Genomic DNA, 18,439 nt, shown 5'->3' on the forward strand with positions numbered 1-18,439 from the left:
ATGTCATAAAAGTTATACCCAATTTATAGATATAATCTTTTATTTTTAAGGTTATTGTGAATCAAATATTGCTATGAAATTTAGAATCTGATATAAGTTGAGAAATGTTATTTATAGGTACATAGCATAACTTTGTGCCCAATGAGGTAAACAGAAGTGAACCTCTAATGTGAACATTCTGTATACCTAGTTTTCCTATTCTATGGTGTATACAATGTAGGATATGTATTATAATTATGAGTTCGATTTAATGATTATAATACCATTCAACTGGCACAATTTTAAATCGTCACACCTTTTTTCCCGAAGGGGTAGGCAGAGGAGCACATTACGGCACGTAATGCCACTGTACAATGTACACCCAGTTTTCATAATTTATGTTGTAAGTCCCATGTAATAGTGGTGAGCCCTATTGCCATAAACCGGGCACATTTCCAGGGTTCATGCTATACTATTGAGAAATTTTCAAAAATCCGAAAAATACTTCCTCATCTATTCAAAAATACATCCTAGTACCTAATATCGATGTGTTTTTCCTTGACACAGGCATCGTATCCCCTGATCAGCATCGAATTTGTTACATAACTGGTGAATGACTTTCCCAACCCTTTTGAGAATTTTCATACTACATTTTGAAATATTCTATGAACAGTATTATATTTCCAAAGGAGAAAAATGTTGCTAAAAGACGATAACGAAGTCGGTTTTCTTCCACGATTTCAAATATCCGGGTCACAAGGAATGTTATCTTAAGTTTCAAACTTGATCTAAATATAATATTGAAATCATAATTTAAGTACGTTTCAGTTGACTTTTTAATCTACTGTAGAAAATAGAGAGAGGATAATAGCTGATGGTGGGAAGAAAAGGTTCCGGTTAAAGGTTTTTGACCTTAAAATAATGTTAGAGGTGATAATGTGGCACATTTTCAGACTCAGTGCTACTAGTGACAAATTTTCGAAAAACCGAAAAAAGCCGAGTATTACTTTTCCCAATCCGGGAATCGACACCGAGACCTTTTGTCCCAGGGTCCGCCACTTGTGACCAATAAATAAATAATACTTTGCTAGACCCGGGAATGGAATCTGAGACCCCTTGCTCGGCAATGTTACGAAGTCAGCCAACGAGTCAGTGTCGTCTCTTTCACTATCACTAAATCAGAAGGCAACGAAAAACAAAATACCTATAAAAATATTTCATCTCTTTTCCGATATGTAAACAACTTTATTAGGCATCAATCCAAGACTGAAAATAGGTACATAACCGAAAGACTGAAATTCATTCACTAAAAACTATGTAAAAAACCTACATACAGTAAAAATTGCTCACTCACACACTAATAAAAAGAAACTTAAAAAAAAAACGCACACAAATTTACTGAAAAAAAAACCAAACGAATGGTCAACATTTTTCTTTAGATTCTTATTTTAAAACTTTTAAATTTTATTTTGACAGTTCGATTATATTTTCTACTCTAACGATGTGATCCATCACGTAGTGAACGTGTAAACGTTAAATATCGTTTTAAACGATCTTTACCGACATTTCAGTCAACGGTCCGAACGTTTTAATGTTTGTGTAACCTTCGAGATTTAAACACGCGAAGAAATGCTAGTTGGAACTGTTTTTTCGAATAGCTAATCAGCCGCCTTGCTTCCCAAGGAACAATAGGTGCATTCGCTGTGAAAGCCTTCTTCGCTTTTAGCCCGGATTATCTTTATTCCCGTACCATGCGCATTACTCCCATTTCGTACTGTCTATGAGTTGCTAACTCCAGTCTATTCTGTGAGACTCGGCCGCGTGGTCGCCTCAACATTCACGCGTCAGAATGTTCGCAACTTTGAACGCAGCGAGTCACCGGTAAAATAACGGACAATATTCCATGTTCTTTTTCTGAATTTGAAAAAAATATTCTCTCGATATTTGAAAATAAAGAGTTCTTTTTTTTTTATTCTAATAAAAAAATAAAACAAAATAATAGTGATGTGCGTGTGTTTTTGTGTCTGTGAAGTTTATTAAAACTTTTTAATAATAATAAAAAAGTTGGTATAATTAAATATTACAAAAAATATTATTGCGTATGAATATTAATTAAAGGCAGGTACTCGAAACGCTATTTTGGTTGAAGTGCGGAAAGTTTGTTGGCTTTAGATGATTTATGATGCGGACGACACCGTGGACGCGACGGTTCGGAAAATTTTAATGCTTCGGAACTGACGTGACTTTCGGTAAGTAATAAATTCAGATGGGCTTGAAATTAATTGATTTAATTATGGAGGTGTTATTCTCTTATTATACGTGAAAGATGATTTCAATCAAAATACGCGGGTCTGTTATTATTACATCACTTTTACTAATATATTATAATGGAATGTAGTATCTGTTTGTAAGTGCTAGTTACACTGCGTTCTTTATGTCTGCAATAAATAAAATGCCTCAGTTGATAGCTAAACATATTTATAGTTTCAAACAAATTAATGTCGACGCCTCTTTGTATCACTAAATACACCATAAACTTTTCGCAACTAGAAAACAGATGCTTAATAAATACACTACCTACGGTGTACTAAAATAGTCTAAACATAAAAAAAATACTCGTTACCTGGTTTAAGATGTAAGCCCTTACACTTGGCCTAGTTTGCTGGCTGTTAGTAAAAGAAAATAAAAAAGAAAACCTTTTCTAGACACGCAATTAAAATAAACACATAGTATTTAACGAAAATATAATTATTATTTAATAACACAGTGGAACAACACTATAATAATTTATTTTCCATTACCACTACAAAAACAATTATAAATATTTATGCTTAAAATATTTTTTTTGTAGTAGGCACGCTATTTACAAAGTGTGTTTGCAAAATTCGTCTTAATAAATCAATCGGTAGAGTTTAATTTTAAACACAAACGTGCTTAGCAAAAACAAGCAACAGATTTACCAAAATAAATACCGTAAAACATGGCAACTTTACCATATTTTGGAACAAAAATCGAAATATATTTTTAACCATAAGACGCATAGAAACCAAAACTATATATTTAGAATTGTAGTCTATCTGGCTCACTTTACCGTAAACGTCATTATATACAAACGCTTACTTTAGCCGTAGTAAAGAAAAAACAACATGGGTAAAGATACCAAATTTTTGGCAACTTTACCTACGCGCCGTATTCATCGTATATTGCATATTAAAGAGTTGTTGAGGTACAGAGGGCTTCATCTAGGACCTCTTCGTATTATAATGCAAACAATATGAGGAAATCTATAAAGATAACGGCTACACAGACAGTCGAGAAAGTTGCCACGGGTTTCATCGTAATTTACATACAAATAATTTGTTACGCTCGGGGTTGTCAAAAAATGAGAATTATTTTTATGACATGTATATTTAAAAAAAAAATAAACCTTAAACCTAAAGTAAAAAAAAGCATAAATATCTGACATAAATATTGTTCCCTTTTAAACTAAATTAAGTTCTAAAATTTTAAGTATTTATGTTTAAAATTGTAAAAAAAGGCTACAAAATAATGTTTAATCTTTTGACTTTTTAATTTTTTGACTTCACTATCTCCATAGCTAATTTTAACATTACTTTCGTATACTTTTTATATTGTCTAGCTCCGAGTTTTCTGCGGTTTTGTTTCATGTGAGCCATTTTGACTCTAAAACAAAAGGTATTATTAAATACATTATAACTTATCATCCAGGATATTCACTATTATGCTGGGAAATTTAGGTATTCGAAAATGGTTACATACACACAAACAAGGAAAAAACCATTTATTGCCAACCCTAACTGTAGGTAAAGTTGCCACAAAGCAGGCCGTGGCAACTTTACCTAACCTGTGTCAACATTACCGAAGCGATTATTTATCAATAAATTAAAGAAAAAGCAATTGCTGACATTACAACAGTAATCCCAACTATATTATACATACAAGATCAAAATTTCACTCACCTGTGACAAATAATTTAGGCTCTGTGAGTACAATTTAGGAACTACTAACTTTTAGCACATTTTCACGCATACATTGTGACGGCCATTACTGGCATAATAGCAGTCTTATGTCTACGCAAAATATAGTAAATATTTCCTTTTAAAGTCTAAAAAATACTACTATTACAAAACAGAATTCTAGTGGGTAGATTTTTAGATAAATGAGTTTATACCGAATACCTATAGTATGGTAAAGTTGCCAAGGGTCTGGTAAAGTTGCCATAGTTTACCGGTACGTTTACAAGTTAGTTTTAATGTTTTGCTAAACGAAATTATCGTTTGAACATTTTAATTAGGTAGTATGTTCCTGAATTTTCTATCTCAGATAGTAGAAAGCTAGTTTATAGTTACAATAATATTTTTATTTCTAGATCCCAGACTAGTGTAATTAATGCAATTCATTATTTATTTTGACCGATTGATATAGTATTCTTTTTCCGAATAGCCAAACGCGATACATTTTCGAAAATAGTAAAAAAGATTACCTTGTATTTAAATAAATGTAAGTTTTAACTATGTTTAGGGTACGATTCGTTTGGCATGGTCTTTGTGTAATCAAAAAACCCAAAATTAATAAGCATAATAAAAAAATAAAAAGATGAATGTTCACTAGGTATGCCAAAGAATACTAAGGAAAAGATACATTTTCGCTATATGAAAACCGATAAATAAATCAACGAGCTCTGAAACTAAGCTGAGTTCGGATAACGATTGGTGACATCATACTTTTTACGTAGGTAAGCCAGTAACTTGTGTCTTGTTTCAAGAACATGTACAGATTCATTACTGGACTATCATATACTTTTCGCCCAAAGATGTGTTAGGTTACGTTGCTGTGGATGCGTTTGGCTTCCATATTCATTGGTACACATAGCTTAGCACTAGTGGAAATGGGTTCAACTAAGATATGTTTTTTATGGAAAGATGCGTGCTATGATATTATGTGCTATGGATGGTTTCCCTACTATCGTTACATCGCATACTAGAGCTACGCATCTTCCTCGTACGGCTACATTGCTTAGCGTCAGTGGAAACGGTCACATGTAATAGCTAAGTTTCACAGCTTGGCTATTACATGTTCGCAGCATAGCTACATAACACCACTCGGGTGCAAAAGGCCCCTAACGGCTCTGCATAAGAGGAGTTAGTCACAATCTTGACACTGGTCGCAGGATCGTAGAATGGAAGGTTCTTATTAATCAGATTGCTTTCTTGCCCGATTCCTGTTAAATGTTTAGGCCCTTAATAATATACATATACCGTAGAGTGATTTTAGAAGAAATAAAAGGCAGAATATAGTAAAGATACATTATACCGTGCTAAACTGGGACAGGTCACTAGTTACACAAATAATAAAACCCTTTAGTACGTACTAAAGTAAATATTATCTTCTTAACTAAATATCTTTCCTAAACATTTAGTTACTACGGGAAGCCAATAAATCGACCAATCATTTTCATTTCCCATAGGAAGTGGCCAAAGTATGTAATCAAGGGAATTATATCAATCAATGTCATATCTTTTGTTTGTGCTCGGTACTGGGATTAGGGGTGACAGATTGTTACGGGAAGATAACGTTGCACCTGTTTTTAGATTTAAGAAGTGTTTTTTATACCGCCTCTGCTGCTGCCAGGTTCGATTTCCGAATCAGGCAAAGCAAATCTCTCATAAATAGGACGTTTGGAATTGTGTCCAGTACCTATATGGCAGTAGGCTCACCCCCTATTACATGGAACTTATAACACAAATTGAGAAAAAATGTTGGTGCGTTTACAAACATAACCGAAACAATAATTTGTGGAACACTCAAAGAGTTGCTCCGTGCACGAATCGAACTATCTACACGTTACACGGCAGTCAGTTGCCCAGTTCCAAATTACTGATTTGACGCAAAGATCAACAAGCCTTGATATCACGAAAGACGCGCCATCAAAAACTATTCATTTATACGTATCTAAAAATACTTTAATTAGTAAGAATCACTGACTGAAAGGGTATTTTTAATCACGATGTTGTAAAAGACGCGACGAGGCCGCGAGTACTACTACTGCCCTAATTATCCACTCATGCCCGGTTAAAAGTGTGAATTTATTTTATATCAATGGTACTGCCCTTTGGTAACATTCCAAACAACTGATTAATATTATTAAAGTGTTTGTTTATTTATTAAGTACCATCTAAAACTTTATCTGCCCCACCAATCATCTAGAATTTTAAGTGTGAGAGAGTCATGCTTCGGCACGAATGGGCCGGCTCGACAGAAATGATACCAGGGCCTCACAGAAAACCGACGTGAAACAACGCTTGTGTTGTGTTTCGTTTCAGTCAGTATACGTTTCCATTTATTGTTTGCAAGAAGAGGTTTTGTGAAAGAAATCATCCTCAACATCATATCAGCCACAGGACGTCTACTGCTGAACATAGGCCTCCCCAATGACTTCCAGATAATTATTATGTTACCAGATTACTCACGTAACTGTTTGCCGAGGAACTCGACTAATAATTTACGGTAGCAGCGCGACAATCGCCGCATCGTGTGTCGCGGAATGCTGCTCATGAATATGAGCCTCTAGCATGGCTTGAAACGATTACGTGAGTAAGCCGATAACATAATAATTAATTTAGTATGTCTCACGAAAGTTATACTAAGACTTTCAGATAGGCCACGTACCGGAGAGCGCAGCGTAGCAAGGTGGGCAGACGACCTGATTAAGGTTACAGGACGCCACTGGATGCAGGTCGCTTCCAACCGGCCTATCTTGAAGTAAAAAATAAGGGGTACCCAATTTTCAAGCACAAAACATTCGATTAAAATTCGACAACGTATTTTTGCAATGTAAACGAGTTTTCACTTTGTCATAGAAGTTTTTTTCGAAACTTTTTTGCAACTAGCTCCTCCAGCTGTTGTACCATGTGGTAAATCTGCTGGACGGGCATACAGTTTTTATAATTTTATGGAAATATTAAGACTGCATCGTTGGTCGAGTGGTCGCAAGTGCGATTGCCGGACAAGAGGTCTCGGATTCCCGGGTCGGGCAAAGTATCTCAGTACTAGTATGGAGTCTGGAAATGTGCCCAGTTTATGGCAATAGGCTCACCCCCTATTACATGGGACTTATAACATAAATGGTGAAAATGGGTGTACAACAAAACATCTTGCACTCAAATGTTACTTTGTTATTTATTGATCTTATAAACTTAAGCACATCAATTGCCATAAGTTATTGAGTAAATAAGAAAAACTCAGTCATATTTTATCTGACTCATATGTTTACAATGTTTACTACTTGGCAATTACAGAAGAATGGATGCTAAAGTTTGACTATTTGTCTAGAGTTAGAACCAAATATTTACCTTCGAAAATATTTTGAAAGAAAATAACATCGTTTACTAGTGTATCCCATGGTGTTTTACGTGCTAAGTGCTATTGTAAGGTCGTTAAATGGGGGTATAGTACGGCACACAGCGGGTGGTTTTGCTATTCAAAATATATAGTGGTTATGTATTGTATACTATGTATTTTCACGTGATAGAGTAATTCGGCACGAATGGGTCAGCACGATCGGAGTTAAACTACACACAGGGATTGACATGAAATAAAGCTTGTTATGTTGCGCTTTTTTTTTATGGAACTCCGGTAAACGAGCAGACGTATCACCTGATCGTAAGCAATCGCCGCCGCTCATGGACACTTGAAACACCAGAGGCGTTACAAGTGCGTTGCCGGCATTTTGGGGGTTAGGAATTTAAGGGTTGTTGGAATCGGTGATTGGGAAGATTGGGAAGGAGGGAATTGGGTCTCCGGTAACCCCACTCACACAACGTGAAACAACGCTTGCGTTGTTTCACGGTTTTCGATGAGGCTGTGGTATCACTCCAGTCGAGCCGGCTCATTCGTGCCGAAGCATGGCTCTCCCACACTTAATGTGACCAAGGTTATTCAAAATACTTCGTTACATACTTTCGACCAAACCGAGTCCAAATCGCCATCTCTTATTCAACACTCATGCTCGCAACCACTCCACGAATAAAGCAGGAAGGATGCGAATTACATAAAAAAATATTTAATAAACAAAAATGTGTGAATGATCTAATATGCGCGCTACTCAAATTATCCAACGGTTTGACGTAGATAAAACAATACCGTGCAAATTAGATGCTGCAATAAATCTACTTTATCACGTGTGTGCGTCCGGCTTTTTATACCGACAGTTACGACTTTTATTAGAGCTGAAATAATTTGAGTCACACCGTCATTTCTAAAGTGTTTTTATTTAATAAGGCTTAGCTTAGCTTAGCTGAGCTTTCAAAAAGTCAAAATTGAAAATTATTTATTTCAAATAGGAAGGAACTTTTGAACGTTCTCTACAGTCCTCTAGTAATTTGGAACAGTCCTCTGGTAATTTGCTCGTTCCAAAGTGTAGATTCCTATGTTCTGAATCTGTATATATCATTGATTCAATCATTATCAACATTTCTATTATATACCTAACATTATTATATCATATTATAAAATATTCTACATAATTATGATATAACACGGTACGCCCTAAAGGTACAGCAGAGGACAGATTCACCTGATCATTTTAAAATTTTATTGCTTGAACCTAATAAAAATAAGGTTGCAGCTTAAATTAAATGTTTTTAGTAGTGGTCAACCGCGTGTGACCACAATTGTACATAACCCTAAAAATAATTTAGTAATCTAAGTTTAGATCTACAGTGGTGAATGTTTTATAACTGGGTTAGTTTAGAATGCGACCCTAATTTGATGTTGAATATTTAATTTTGTTTACCGCTGATATTTAGGCTTTATTTTGTAATAGTTTTTATAGTTGGTATTTCAAGATTTCTCGTTTAACGTTAATAATAAGTTTACCTTTCCTTTTTTTATTGAGGTAGGAATATCATCCTATTGCTTTTTTCTTGTCTATCAAGCCTTAAAGAGGGGTTTTACCGATGATCTAACAGTGAACCCATATTTGGGGGCCTTTATGAAGACGTTAATTTATCCCAAAGTTGCTGTTTACTTTTCAACGGATGCCAGTTGGGCAGAAAGCCCGCCAGCCATAATCACGTAGCCTAGTCCAAGTATCCTCCTTTCCTTAGGAAACTTTATTCACTGTTCCCTATATTATGAATGTTATTGTAATAATAATACTTACACAACGACTGCCTCGTTGGCCGTGTGGTTGCAAGTGCGACTGCCGGGCAAGGGGTCTCGGGTTCGATTCCTGTGTCGGGCGAAGTATTACTGGACTTTTTTCGGTTTTTCGAAAATTTCTCAGTGGTAGCACGGAGTCTGGAAATGTGGCCGGTATATGGCAATGGGTTCACCACCTATTATATGGGACTTACAACATAAATTGTGAAATGTGGGTGTACATTGGCATTATGTGCCATAATGTACACCTCTGCCTACCTCTTCGGGGATTTAAAGCGTGACGTTATAAAAAATAATAATACTTACACAAAATATAAATATGCATTGTTCATGTAAATGATAACTCCACTACTGTCCCATGAATCATACATAGGTACTACAAGTGTGACCACTTCAGCTCTAAATGCAAACATGTGCAGATAACTCATACATGCATACATGCATACATACTATTATAATGTATTACATAGGAAGATGGATTGAGGTACAAACCGAATACAATTTGTCATAATCTGTCATCATTTTGAGGATTCATGTTTTCCCGGTTGATTGGGTTAGATTCAAATTGTATGTTTGTCATAGATTTATAGTCAAACTCAAACTTAAATATTATTTATTGCATTCATGTGTACATTTAGATGATACATATTAGGGGCATTTGTCTCAACATGAAAGTCAATGAGGGGAAGGACACATGGAGTACAATTCTCGAGTTTGGTGAAGTTTTAATGGGGGTTTTCTAACAACAGTATTAAGCTATTAAGCTCCGGCAGTTACTGGGAGAGAGATATCTTAACTGTAACTGGTGCAATTTAAATAAAGTGGAGGTCGAACGTGCCTCTTAGAGGTCAGCAAAGTAATCACTTATTTATTTAATTTTTATTAAAAAAAAACGTTGCCCCACACTAGGCTTTTCGCCTGTGTCGTGAGTGCGTTTACAAACATACAAGTTCACATGTATGTCATGACACTCAGACCCGATTTGTGGATCACGCATAGTGTTGCTCCTTGTGGGAATCGAAGCCTCTACGCGTTGCACGGCAGCCAGTTGCCCAGCCACCGCACCAATCGTGCAGTCAAATGTAACTGCGTTGGTATTACTATCAAGTCAACACTTAACCCAAGAAACAAGACAAGCTTGAAGAAATAAAAAGTTATATGATGCTATTCACATTGTGATTGCAGTTCCATGTCATAATAGTATGTTGATGCCCACGTAAGTCAATAATAGCAGTGGGTGACGCCATAAATAAAATAGGTTAGGACGTCATACGAGCCTTGAAATTGAAGGCCAGGGGTTAGGTAATAAGCACGTCGTATGTCTTTTCATACGTACGTCTATAGATAGTCATATATTCAAAGAATTGTGAGCTCTATTGTGTTGATAACTGAATTTCTTTTACCTATTAGTGCTTTATTTATTTTTGTAATACTGTCTACGTCCTTTTTACAATTTTTTTTTCAGTGTTCCTGTATTTTACTATGTATATATAGTATGTATCTATGTATTTATCTAATATATAAAATTTCCATGTCACAATGTTAGTTACCGTACTTCTCCGAAACGGCTTTACCGATTTTTACCAAATTTTATATGCGTATTCAGTAGGTCTGAGAATCGGCTACTATCTATTTTCTAGAAATAATTTATAAGGCAAAACAACGTTTGCCGGGTCAGTTAGTATGAATATAAAGTTAGTTATTTCTACTTAAAGAATGGGAGCGTTAACCATCGCGCTATCTCTACCTACGACGTACAATCTGAAGAATCTTGTATGCAAACAACTTTACATTCACATTACATCAACAGCCAATAAGTCAGATGAAATGGGATTCCCTAACTGTACTACTCATGGTTATGTGGTATTAAATCATTGATGGAATGTAATTAAAAGCTGTGTATTGTGTTTCAGATGAGTTTTTTACTTGAACAACTGTTTTGAAAATATCTTCACACATCAACAATCTCTAAGTAGCTACAGCTAACCAAAGGCCTCTTCTCGCATGGAGGAGCTTTGAGCATTAATGATTATACTTGCTCAATGTGGGTTGACATATTGAAACTCCTATTCAGAAATTATAAGCCCAGATTACCTCTCGTTATTTACCTTCACCGTTAGTTAGTGGTGACTAATATAATCTTAGAAAGTAGATATAAATCGGAAAAAGTCACATTGATACTTGCTGTTGGTAAATTTCGAATCCGTGCCCTCATGCATGAGAAGCGCTTGTCTTAAACCTTCAGGCCACCATGAAATTCTACATTGCATATGATTGCAGGCCTCCACGGAATTCCTCCAGTCTTCATTGCATATTATTATTTATTATTCGCACATAGTTACGTCTAGGCAAAAACATTTTTATGACTTTTATTCCAGTCGATTTTATGAATGATTCGTGTCTACACGTGAATCCGGTTCGCACTTGCCAACTTTTTACAGCCTCATAAAAATTCATTCACAAGAAGCATTTTAAAAATAATATGAATTCTCCGATTTTAGAATTGAAGTAATAGGTAATTTAGTTTTTGATTTCGGATTTATTGGTTATTTTTACTGCTGAAACAAACCTTGAAACTTTATTATCAAAATACTGGGGTAATCTGTTAATCTACCTATGCATATATTTTATAATCAATTGCTGTTCGTTACTCTTACTAAAACTGGAGAACGGCTGGCCGATTTGGCAAATATTAGTCTAAAATTATTTTTGAAAGTCCAAATAATTTTTATTGTTGGTATTTCAAGATTTCTCGTTTAACGTTAATAATAAGCTTACCTTTCCTTTTTTTTTGAAGTGGGAAATTCATCCGATTACTTTTTCCTTGTCTATCAAACCTCAAATAGGGGTTTTACCGCTGGTCTAACAGTGAGCCCATGTTTGGAGGCCCTTATGATGACGTTAATTTTCCTGAAGTTGCTGCTTACTTTTCAACGCATGCCAGTTGGGTAGAAAACCCGCCAGGCACAATCACGTTGCCCGGTCGGGGGATCCTCCTTTTCATAGGGAACTTTATTCACTGTTTCCTAAATTATGAATGTTATTGTAATAATAATACTTACACAACGACTGCCTCGTTGGCCGTGTGGTTGCAAGTCTCGGGTTCGGTCTCGGGTTCAATTCTTGGGTCAGGCGAAGTATTAGGTACTGGGCTTTTTTCGGTTTTTCGAAAATTTCTCAATGGTAGCACGGAGTCTGGAAATGTGCACGGTACCTATATGGCAATAGACTCACCACCTATTACGTAGGACTTATAACATAAATTGTAAAATGTGGGTGTACATTGGCATAATGTTCCATAATGTGCACCTCTGCCTAGCACTTCGGGGATTAAAAGCGTGACGTTATAAAAAAAAAAAACTTACACAAAACGTAAATATGCATTGTTCATGTAAATGACAACTACACTACTATCCCATGAATCATACATAGCTACTACAAGTGTGACCACTTCAGCTCTAAATGCAAACATGTGCAGATAACTCATAGATGCATACATACATACATACATAACTATTACTATAATGTATTATATAGGAAGATGGATTGAGGTACAAACCGAATCCAATTTGTCATAATCTGTCATCATTTTGAGGATTCATGTTTTCCCGGTTGATTGGGTTACATTCAAATAGTACGTTTGTCATAGATTTATAGTCAAACTCAAACTTGAATTATTTATTGCATTCATGTCTACATTTAGATGATACATAATTAGGGGCATTTGTCTCAACATGAAAGTCAATGAGGGTGAGGACACATGGAGTACGATTCTCGAGTTTGGTGAAGTTTTAATGGGGATTTTCTAACAACAGTATTTAGCTATTGGCTCCGGCAGTTACTGGGGGAGAGATGTCTTAACTGTAACTGGTGATATTTAAATAAAGTGGAGGTCGAACGTGCCTCTTAGAGGTCAGTAACGTAATCACTTATTTATTTAATTTTTATTAAAAAAAAACGTTGCCCCACACTAGGCTTTTCGCCTGTGTCGTGAGTGCGTTTACAAACATACAAGTTCACATGTATGTCATGACACTCAGACCCGATTTGTGGATCACGCATAGTGTTGCTCCTTGTGGGAATCGAAGCCTCTACGCGTTGCACGGCAGCCAGTTGCCCAGCCACCGCACCAATCGTGCAGTCAAATGCAGCTGCGTTGGTATTGCTGGTCTGCGTGTTCTGCGAATAATTTACTATCAAGTCAACACTTAACCCAAGAAATAAGACAACCTGGAAGAAATAAAAAGTTATATGATGCTATTCTCATTGTGATTGCAGTTCCATGTGATAATAGTATGTTGATGCCCACGTAAGTCAATAATAGCAGTGGGTGACGCCATAAATAAAATAGGTTAGGACGTCATACGAGCCTTGAAATTGAAGGCCAGGGGTTAGGTAATAAGCACGTCGTATGTCTTTTCATACATATGTACGTCTATAGATAGTCATATATTCAAAGAATTGTGAGCTCTATTGTGTTGATAACTGAATTTCTTTTACCTATTAGTGCTTTATTTATTTTTGTAATACTGTCTACGTCCTTTTTACAATTTTTTTTTCAGTGTTCCTGTATTTTACTATGTATATATAGTATGTATCTATGTATTTATCTAATATATAAAATTTCCATGTCACAATGTTAGTTACCGTACTCCTCCGAAACGGCTTTACCGATTTTTACCAAATTTTATATGCGTATTCAGTAGGTCTGAGAATCGGCTACTATCTATTTTCTAGAAATAATTTATAAGGCAAAACAACGTTTGCCGGGTCAGTTAGTATGAATATAAAGTTAGTTATTTCTACTTAAAGAGTGGGAGCGTTAACCACTGGGCTATCATAACTTCCGAAGAATTTTATAATATAAGTACCTACGTACAATCTGAAGAATCTTGTATGGAAACAAATCTACATTCACATCACATCAATGTCCAATAAGTTCGGTCAGACGAAATGGGACACCCTTAATTGTACTACTCATGGTTATGTGGTATTAATTCATTGATGGAATGTAATTAAGAGCTATATATTGAGATTCAGATGAGTTTATTACTTGAACAACTGTTTTCAAAATATCTTCACACATCAACAATCTCTAAGTAGCTACAGCTAACCAAAGGCCTCTTCTCGCATGGAGGAGCTTTGAGCATTAATCACCACTTTTGCTCAATGTGGGTTGACATATTGAAACTCCTATTCAGAAATTATAAGCCCAGATGTCCTCAAGATATTTTCCTATACCGTTAGTTAGTGGTGACTAATATATTGTAAGAAAGTACACATAACTCGAAAAAGTCACTTTGATACTTGCTGTTGGTAGATTTCGAACCCTTTCTCATGAATGTGAAGCGGGCGTATTAAACTTTCAGGCCACCATGAAATTCTACATTGCATATGATTGCAGGCCTCTACGAAATTCCTCCAGTGTACAATGCATATGATTATTTATTATTCGCACATAGTTACGTCTAAGCAAAAACATGTTTATGACTTTTATTCCAGTCGATTTTATGAATGATTCGTGTCTACACGTGAATCCGGTTCGCACTTGCCAACTTTTTACAGCCCCATAAAAATTCATTCACAAGAAGCATTTTAAAAATATATGAATTCTCCGATTTTAGAATTGAACTAATAGGTAATTTCGTTTACAATTTTAAATTTATTTGTTCTTTTTACTGCTGAAACAAACCTTGAAACCTTATTGGCAAAATACTGGGCTAATCTGTTAATCTACCTATGCATATATTTTATAATCAATTGCTGTTCGTTACTCTTACTAAAACTGGAGAACGGCTGGCCGATTTGGCAAATATTAGTCTAAAATTATTTTTGAAAGTCCAAGGGAAATTTAAAAGGTGAGAAAAAACAAATGTACGGCGGTACGAAGTTTGCCGGATCAGCTAGTGTTTTATAAAAAAAACCTCACTTTATTTTATGTGTGCAGTAAACTGCAGGTAGTCGTATTATATAAATATCTAAGAAGGTAGATCTTATGTTTTCTCATAAAATTGTTAGTGCTCTCTGTACACTTGCGTGACCGACTATCGTTGGGTCTTAAAAATTAAAAATTGACATTGACATAATCTAGGTAGATAATGCAGGTATTTTATGTGGTTGGAGAAGGTAAAAGCTTATCATACATGTATCTGACATTTTTAGCCAGCCTCGGGTTTGTCATATTTACCATTTATGGCTAGCTTCTGCCAGCCGCTTCGACCACGATCCCGTGATATAAAAAGTATCCTATCATCCAAGTCAGCTCATACCCTGTCAGTATATTAAATTCCATCAATAGTTTCATTGTAATTGACTGACAAACATCCGAACATTCAAAGAAACAAACAAACTTTCACATTTATAATATTAATGTGTTATACACCTTTGAAATTATTTTAGTCTATATTATTTTCTTTCTTTTAACAATCAAATATTTTAACGCTTAAAATAATAAACCTACGTTACAATGCCAGATGGTTCAGAAATCGAACACAAGAGCTGTTGTTCGGTAATTATTTTAATCTTAGTTTCTTTATTTTAACAACGCAACAGTTGAACGCTTAAAATAATCAGCCTACGTTAATGTCTGCAACCACTCTATATAGATACAGTATCAACTAATTTCACTCTCTGTATAAACAAGTTTTCTTTAATATACAAAAATATGATGAAAGAGATGATGCAATTACATTTAACATTGACCGACACTCAAATATTATCGTTAACACCTGCCTAATTGATATATTAAGTACCTAGGTACCTAGGTCTAGTACATCCACTTATGTTTAGTCATATTTTCAAGATAGTGCGTATGTACATGATGTGCTTTTTTTTCGAGGGGGAAATATCATCCAATAATTTCTCCCGCCTTGGGTAAGGCGAGAGGTAATGTCATACTGCTACTGACTAAAAATCACTTCATTCCTACTCCTGCTTTTTGGGCAGAATTATTTAGATATCATTGACAAACGGCGTAATTTCTAATTATTAACGCATTGAGCAAGCGTGGTGATTAATGCTCAGTGGTAACTGATAGGTTTTGATGTGATGTGATGAATACCATTTAAAAACTAACGAATCAACATTGCATACTTACATCTTAATCACACTCCACTATAAATTCACGCATGCAAATCTAGGGTCCTAATTAAGTGCCCCATAAAATTACGTTCTACTTATGGTTAGAACATAAATACTAACAATACTAATGCCTAGTATTTATTCTTTGTAACTGGTTTGATGTCCAAATGTAGACAAATTTTATGATTATAGCTTAAACCCGCCATAATTGTTATGGGCTATTGTGAAGTGTGTTCTTCGTTTAGTAAGTAGGAAAAGAGACTGTAAGAGGTATGTATTATGTATCGATTAAAATACTACTTTATAGTAAGTAGCACTTTATATCAATCGTATTAAAGATCAAATTGAAATATAAGTTCTTACTACAAAATCGATCCAGCCATTTCAAAGATTACCCTGAACAGACGGACACACAGTTAGACAGACAAAAATTGTAAAAAAATGGTTTGTTGCATATATCGTACACAACGTCGATAAACATTCATTTATTCCATTGTTTCTGCCTACCCCCATGGGAGACAGGCGTAAAGTTCTGTATGCATGTTTGTATAACTGATAAACATACACACGCAAATTACATACCGAATTGTGATGTCAAATACATAATACGAGTATATTAGAATAATTTCACAATCTTCACTCAGCCATAGATTATTGATATCCGACATTTTGATATTTTTATTATTCAAGTTCATTCAACTTTGGCATAATACCAATAAATTATGTAATTTATAGACACTCATAGTATTATTCATTTTCCGTTATCATATGAAATACTCAGAGGGAATAAAAATAAAAGTATCACAAATTGAATATCTGTCGTTTATTTTTGGTATAAATTTTTATTAGTAGTAATATGGAGTTAAGAATTGTGTTCAGTATGGTAATTAGGTTTACTTTATATTACATAGGGCTCATTACAAAACTGGTGAAACGTGGGCGTTACAATTTACTTAAGGTCAGGTGGGGTAAGTGAAACTCAGGGGAAGTGAAACACCCATTCATAACTCTATAACTAACAAGTGTATCGATACTTCGCGCTTAGTCGGTAAAACAGAATGGCGATGTGGTTTTATTGATAAAACATAGAAGTCGCTATTATCATTTTCTACACCAATAAACAAAAAAGAAATTTTTCAACTGTCAGTTGTCAAAACACGAGTTGGAGGTGTGACGTTTTCGGCCTTCGTGAAAGTTTTAAAATAAGTGTTTTAAATGTACCTAATGGTAAGTACTGAGTAAAAAGTATGTACTTTCTAGTCCAATGATTATATTTCGATAATTCCTAAGGATAATTGAGTTTTGGCTTTGGTAAAAACTAAACCTAAAAAAGTGTTAAGTGGGGTAAGTGAAACTTAATACACGGGGAAAGAGAAACATATGTTTCACTTCCCCCGTATCAGAAATCACAAACATTTTTACGTGATTAAAAATGTTGGTAATCATAAATTTACTATTTGTGTCTAAATATTATATTTGCGAAATTCTTATAACTTTTTTATTTTCAGATTGCCTTCACAAATATCTCGTAGAAAGAGTGGACACGGACACAGACTTAATAAATCGGTTACTAATGACATCAGACCCCGACATTGCAAGCTTACGTGCCGTTCCCAAAACTAGATGTAGCCAAATGACTCCTGAAGTCTGTGAACTTTTACAAATGAGTACTATTGACATTGAACGCGAAGAAATTCAGTCAGAAAATTAAGATTCTGATACTAATAGCGACTTGGAAGAATTTCAGTATTCTGACTGAATTTCTTCCTGTTTAAGGTCTTCATGGTACTTTTGATTTGAAGTTTTAATATTTTTTTTTATACATATATTGAAATATATGCTGTGTTATATGTTAATAATATGGTTACAATATATGTCTGAAACCTTGACAATGTCTTTAAATTTCATTCAATACATTTTATCTCGTAGTAAATTTGTACAGTTTGGGTTCAAGACTTTTGTCCCTTTAGATTATGGAAATTACACACTGTGCGGTGTCTGATGCTTGTTTTCGTAATTGTAAGCAAACTGTTAAGTCAGTAAAGAAATTTATTTTTATTTTGTTTTTGATTTCACTACCTATAATTTCTGTTTTAAATTTTATACAAATGTTTGAGACATCTGACCATGGTAACTATGTTTCACTTACCCCAAAATACGTTTTTTGTTTTCTTTTCTAAAACTAAGCCTTAATTGA

At 34.9% G+C, this 18,439-nt stretch overlaps 1 protein-coding gene across 2 annotated transcripts in view; it reads left to right on the forward strand.

Annotated features, from left to right (window-relative positions):
- The first annotated feature begins 1,756 nt into the window (after nt 1-1,756).
- Nucleotides 1,757-18,439, forward strand: part of LOC118271882 (neuropeptide CCHamide-2 receptor) — a 114,742-nt gene continuing 98,059 nt past the window's right edge. Inside the window, exon 1 of one of the 2 annotated variants that reach the window (XM_035588138.2) lies at nt 1,757-2,228. The gene's annotated coding sequence lies outside the window, so the exon portion shown is untranslated. The remainder of the gene's footprint in view (nt 2,229-18,439) is intronic. The other variant, XM_035588137.2, reaches the window with a different exon arrangement.

Source organism: Spodoptera frugiperda, chromosome 5, assembly GCF_023101765.2.
Source record: "Spodoptera frugiperda isolate SF20-4 chromosome 5, AGI-APGP_CSIRO_Sfru_2.0, whole genome shotgun sequence".
Classification (NCBI taxonomy): Eukaryota; Metazoa; Arthropoda; class Insecta; order Lepidoptera; family Noctuidae; genus Spodoptera; species Spodoptera frugiperda.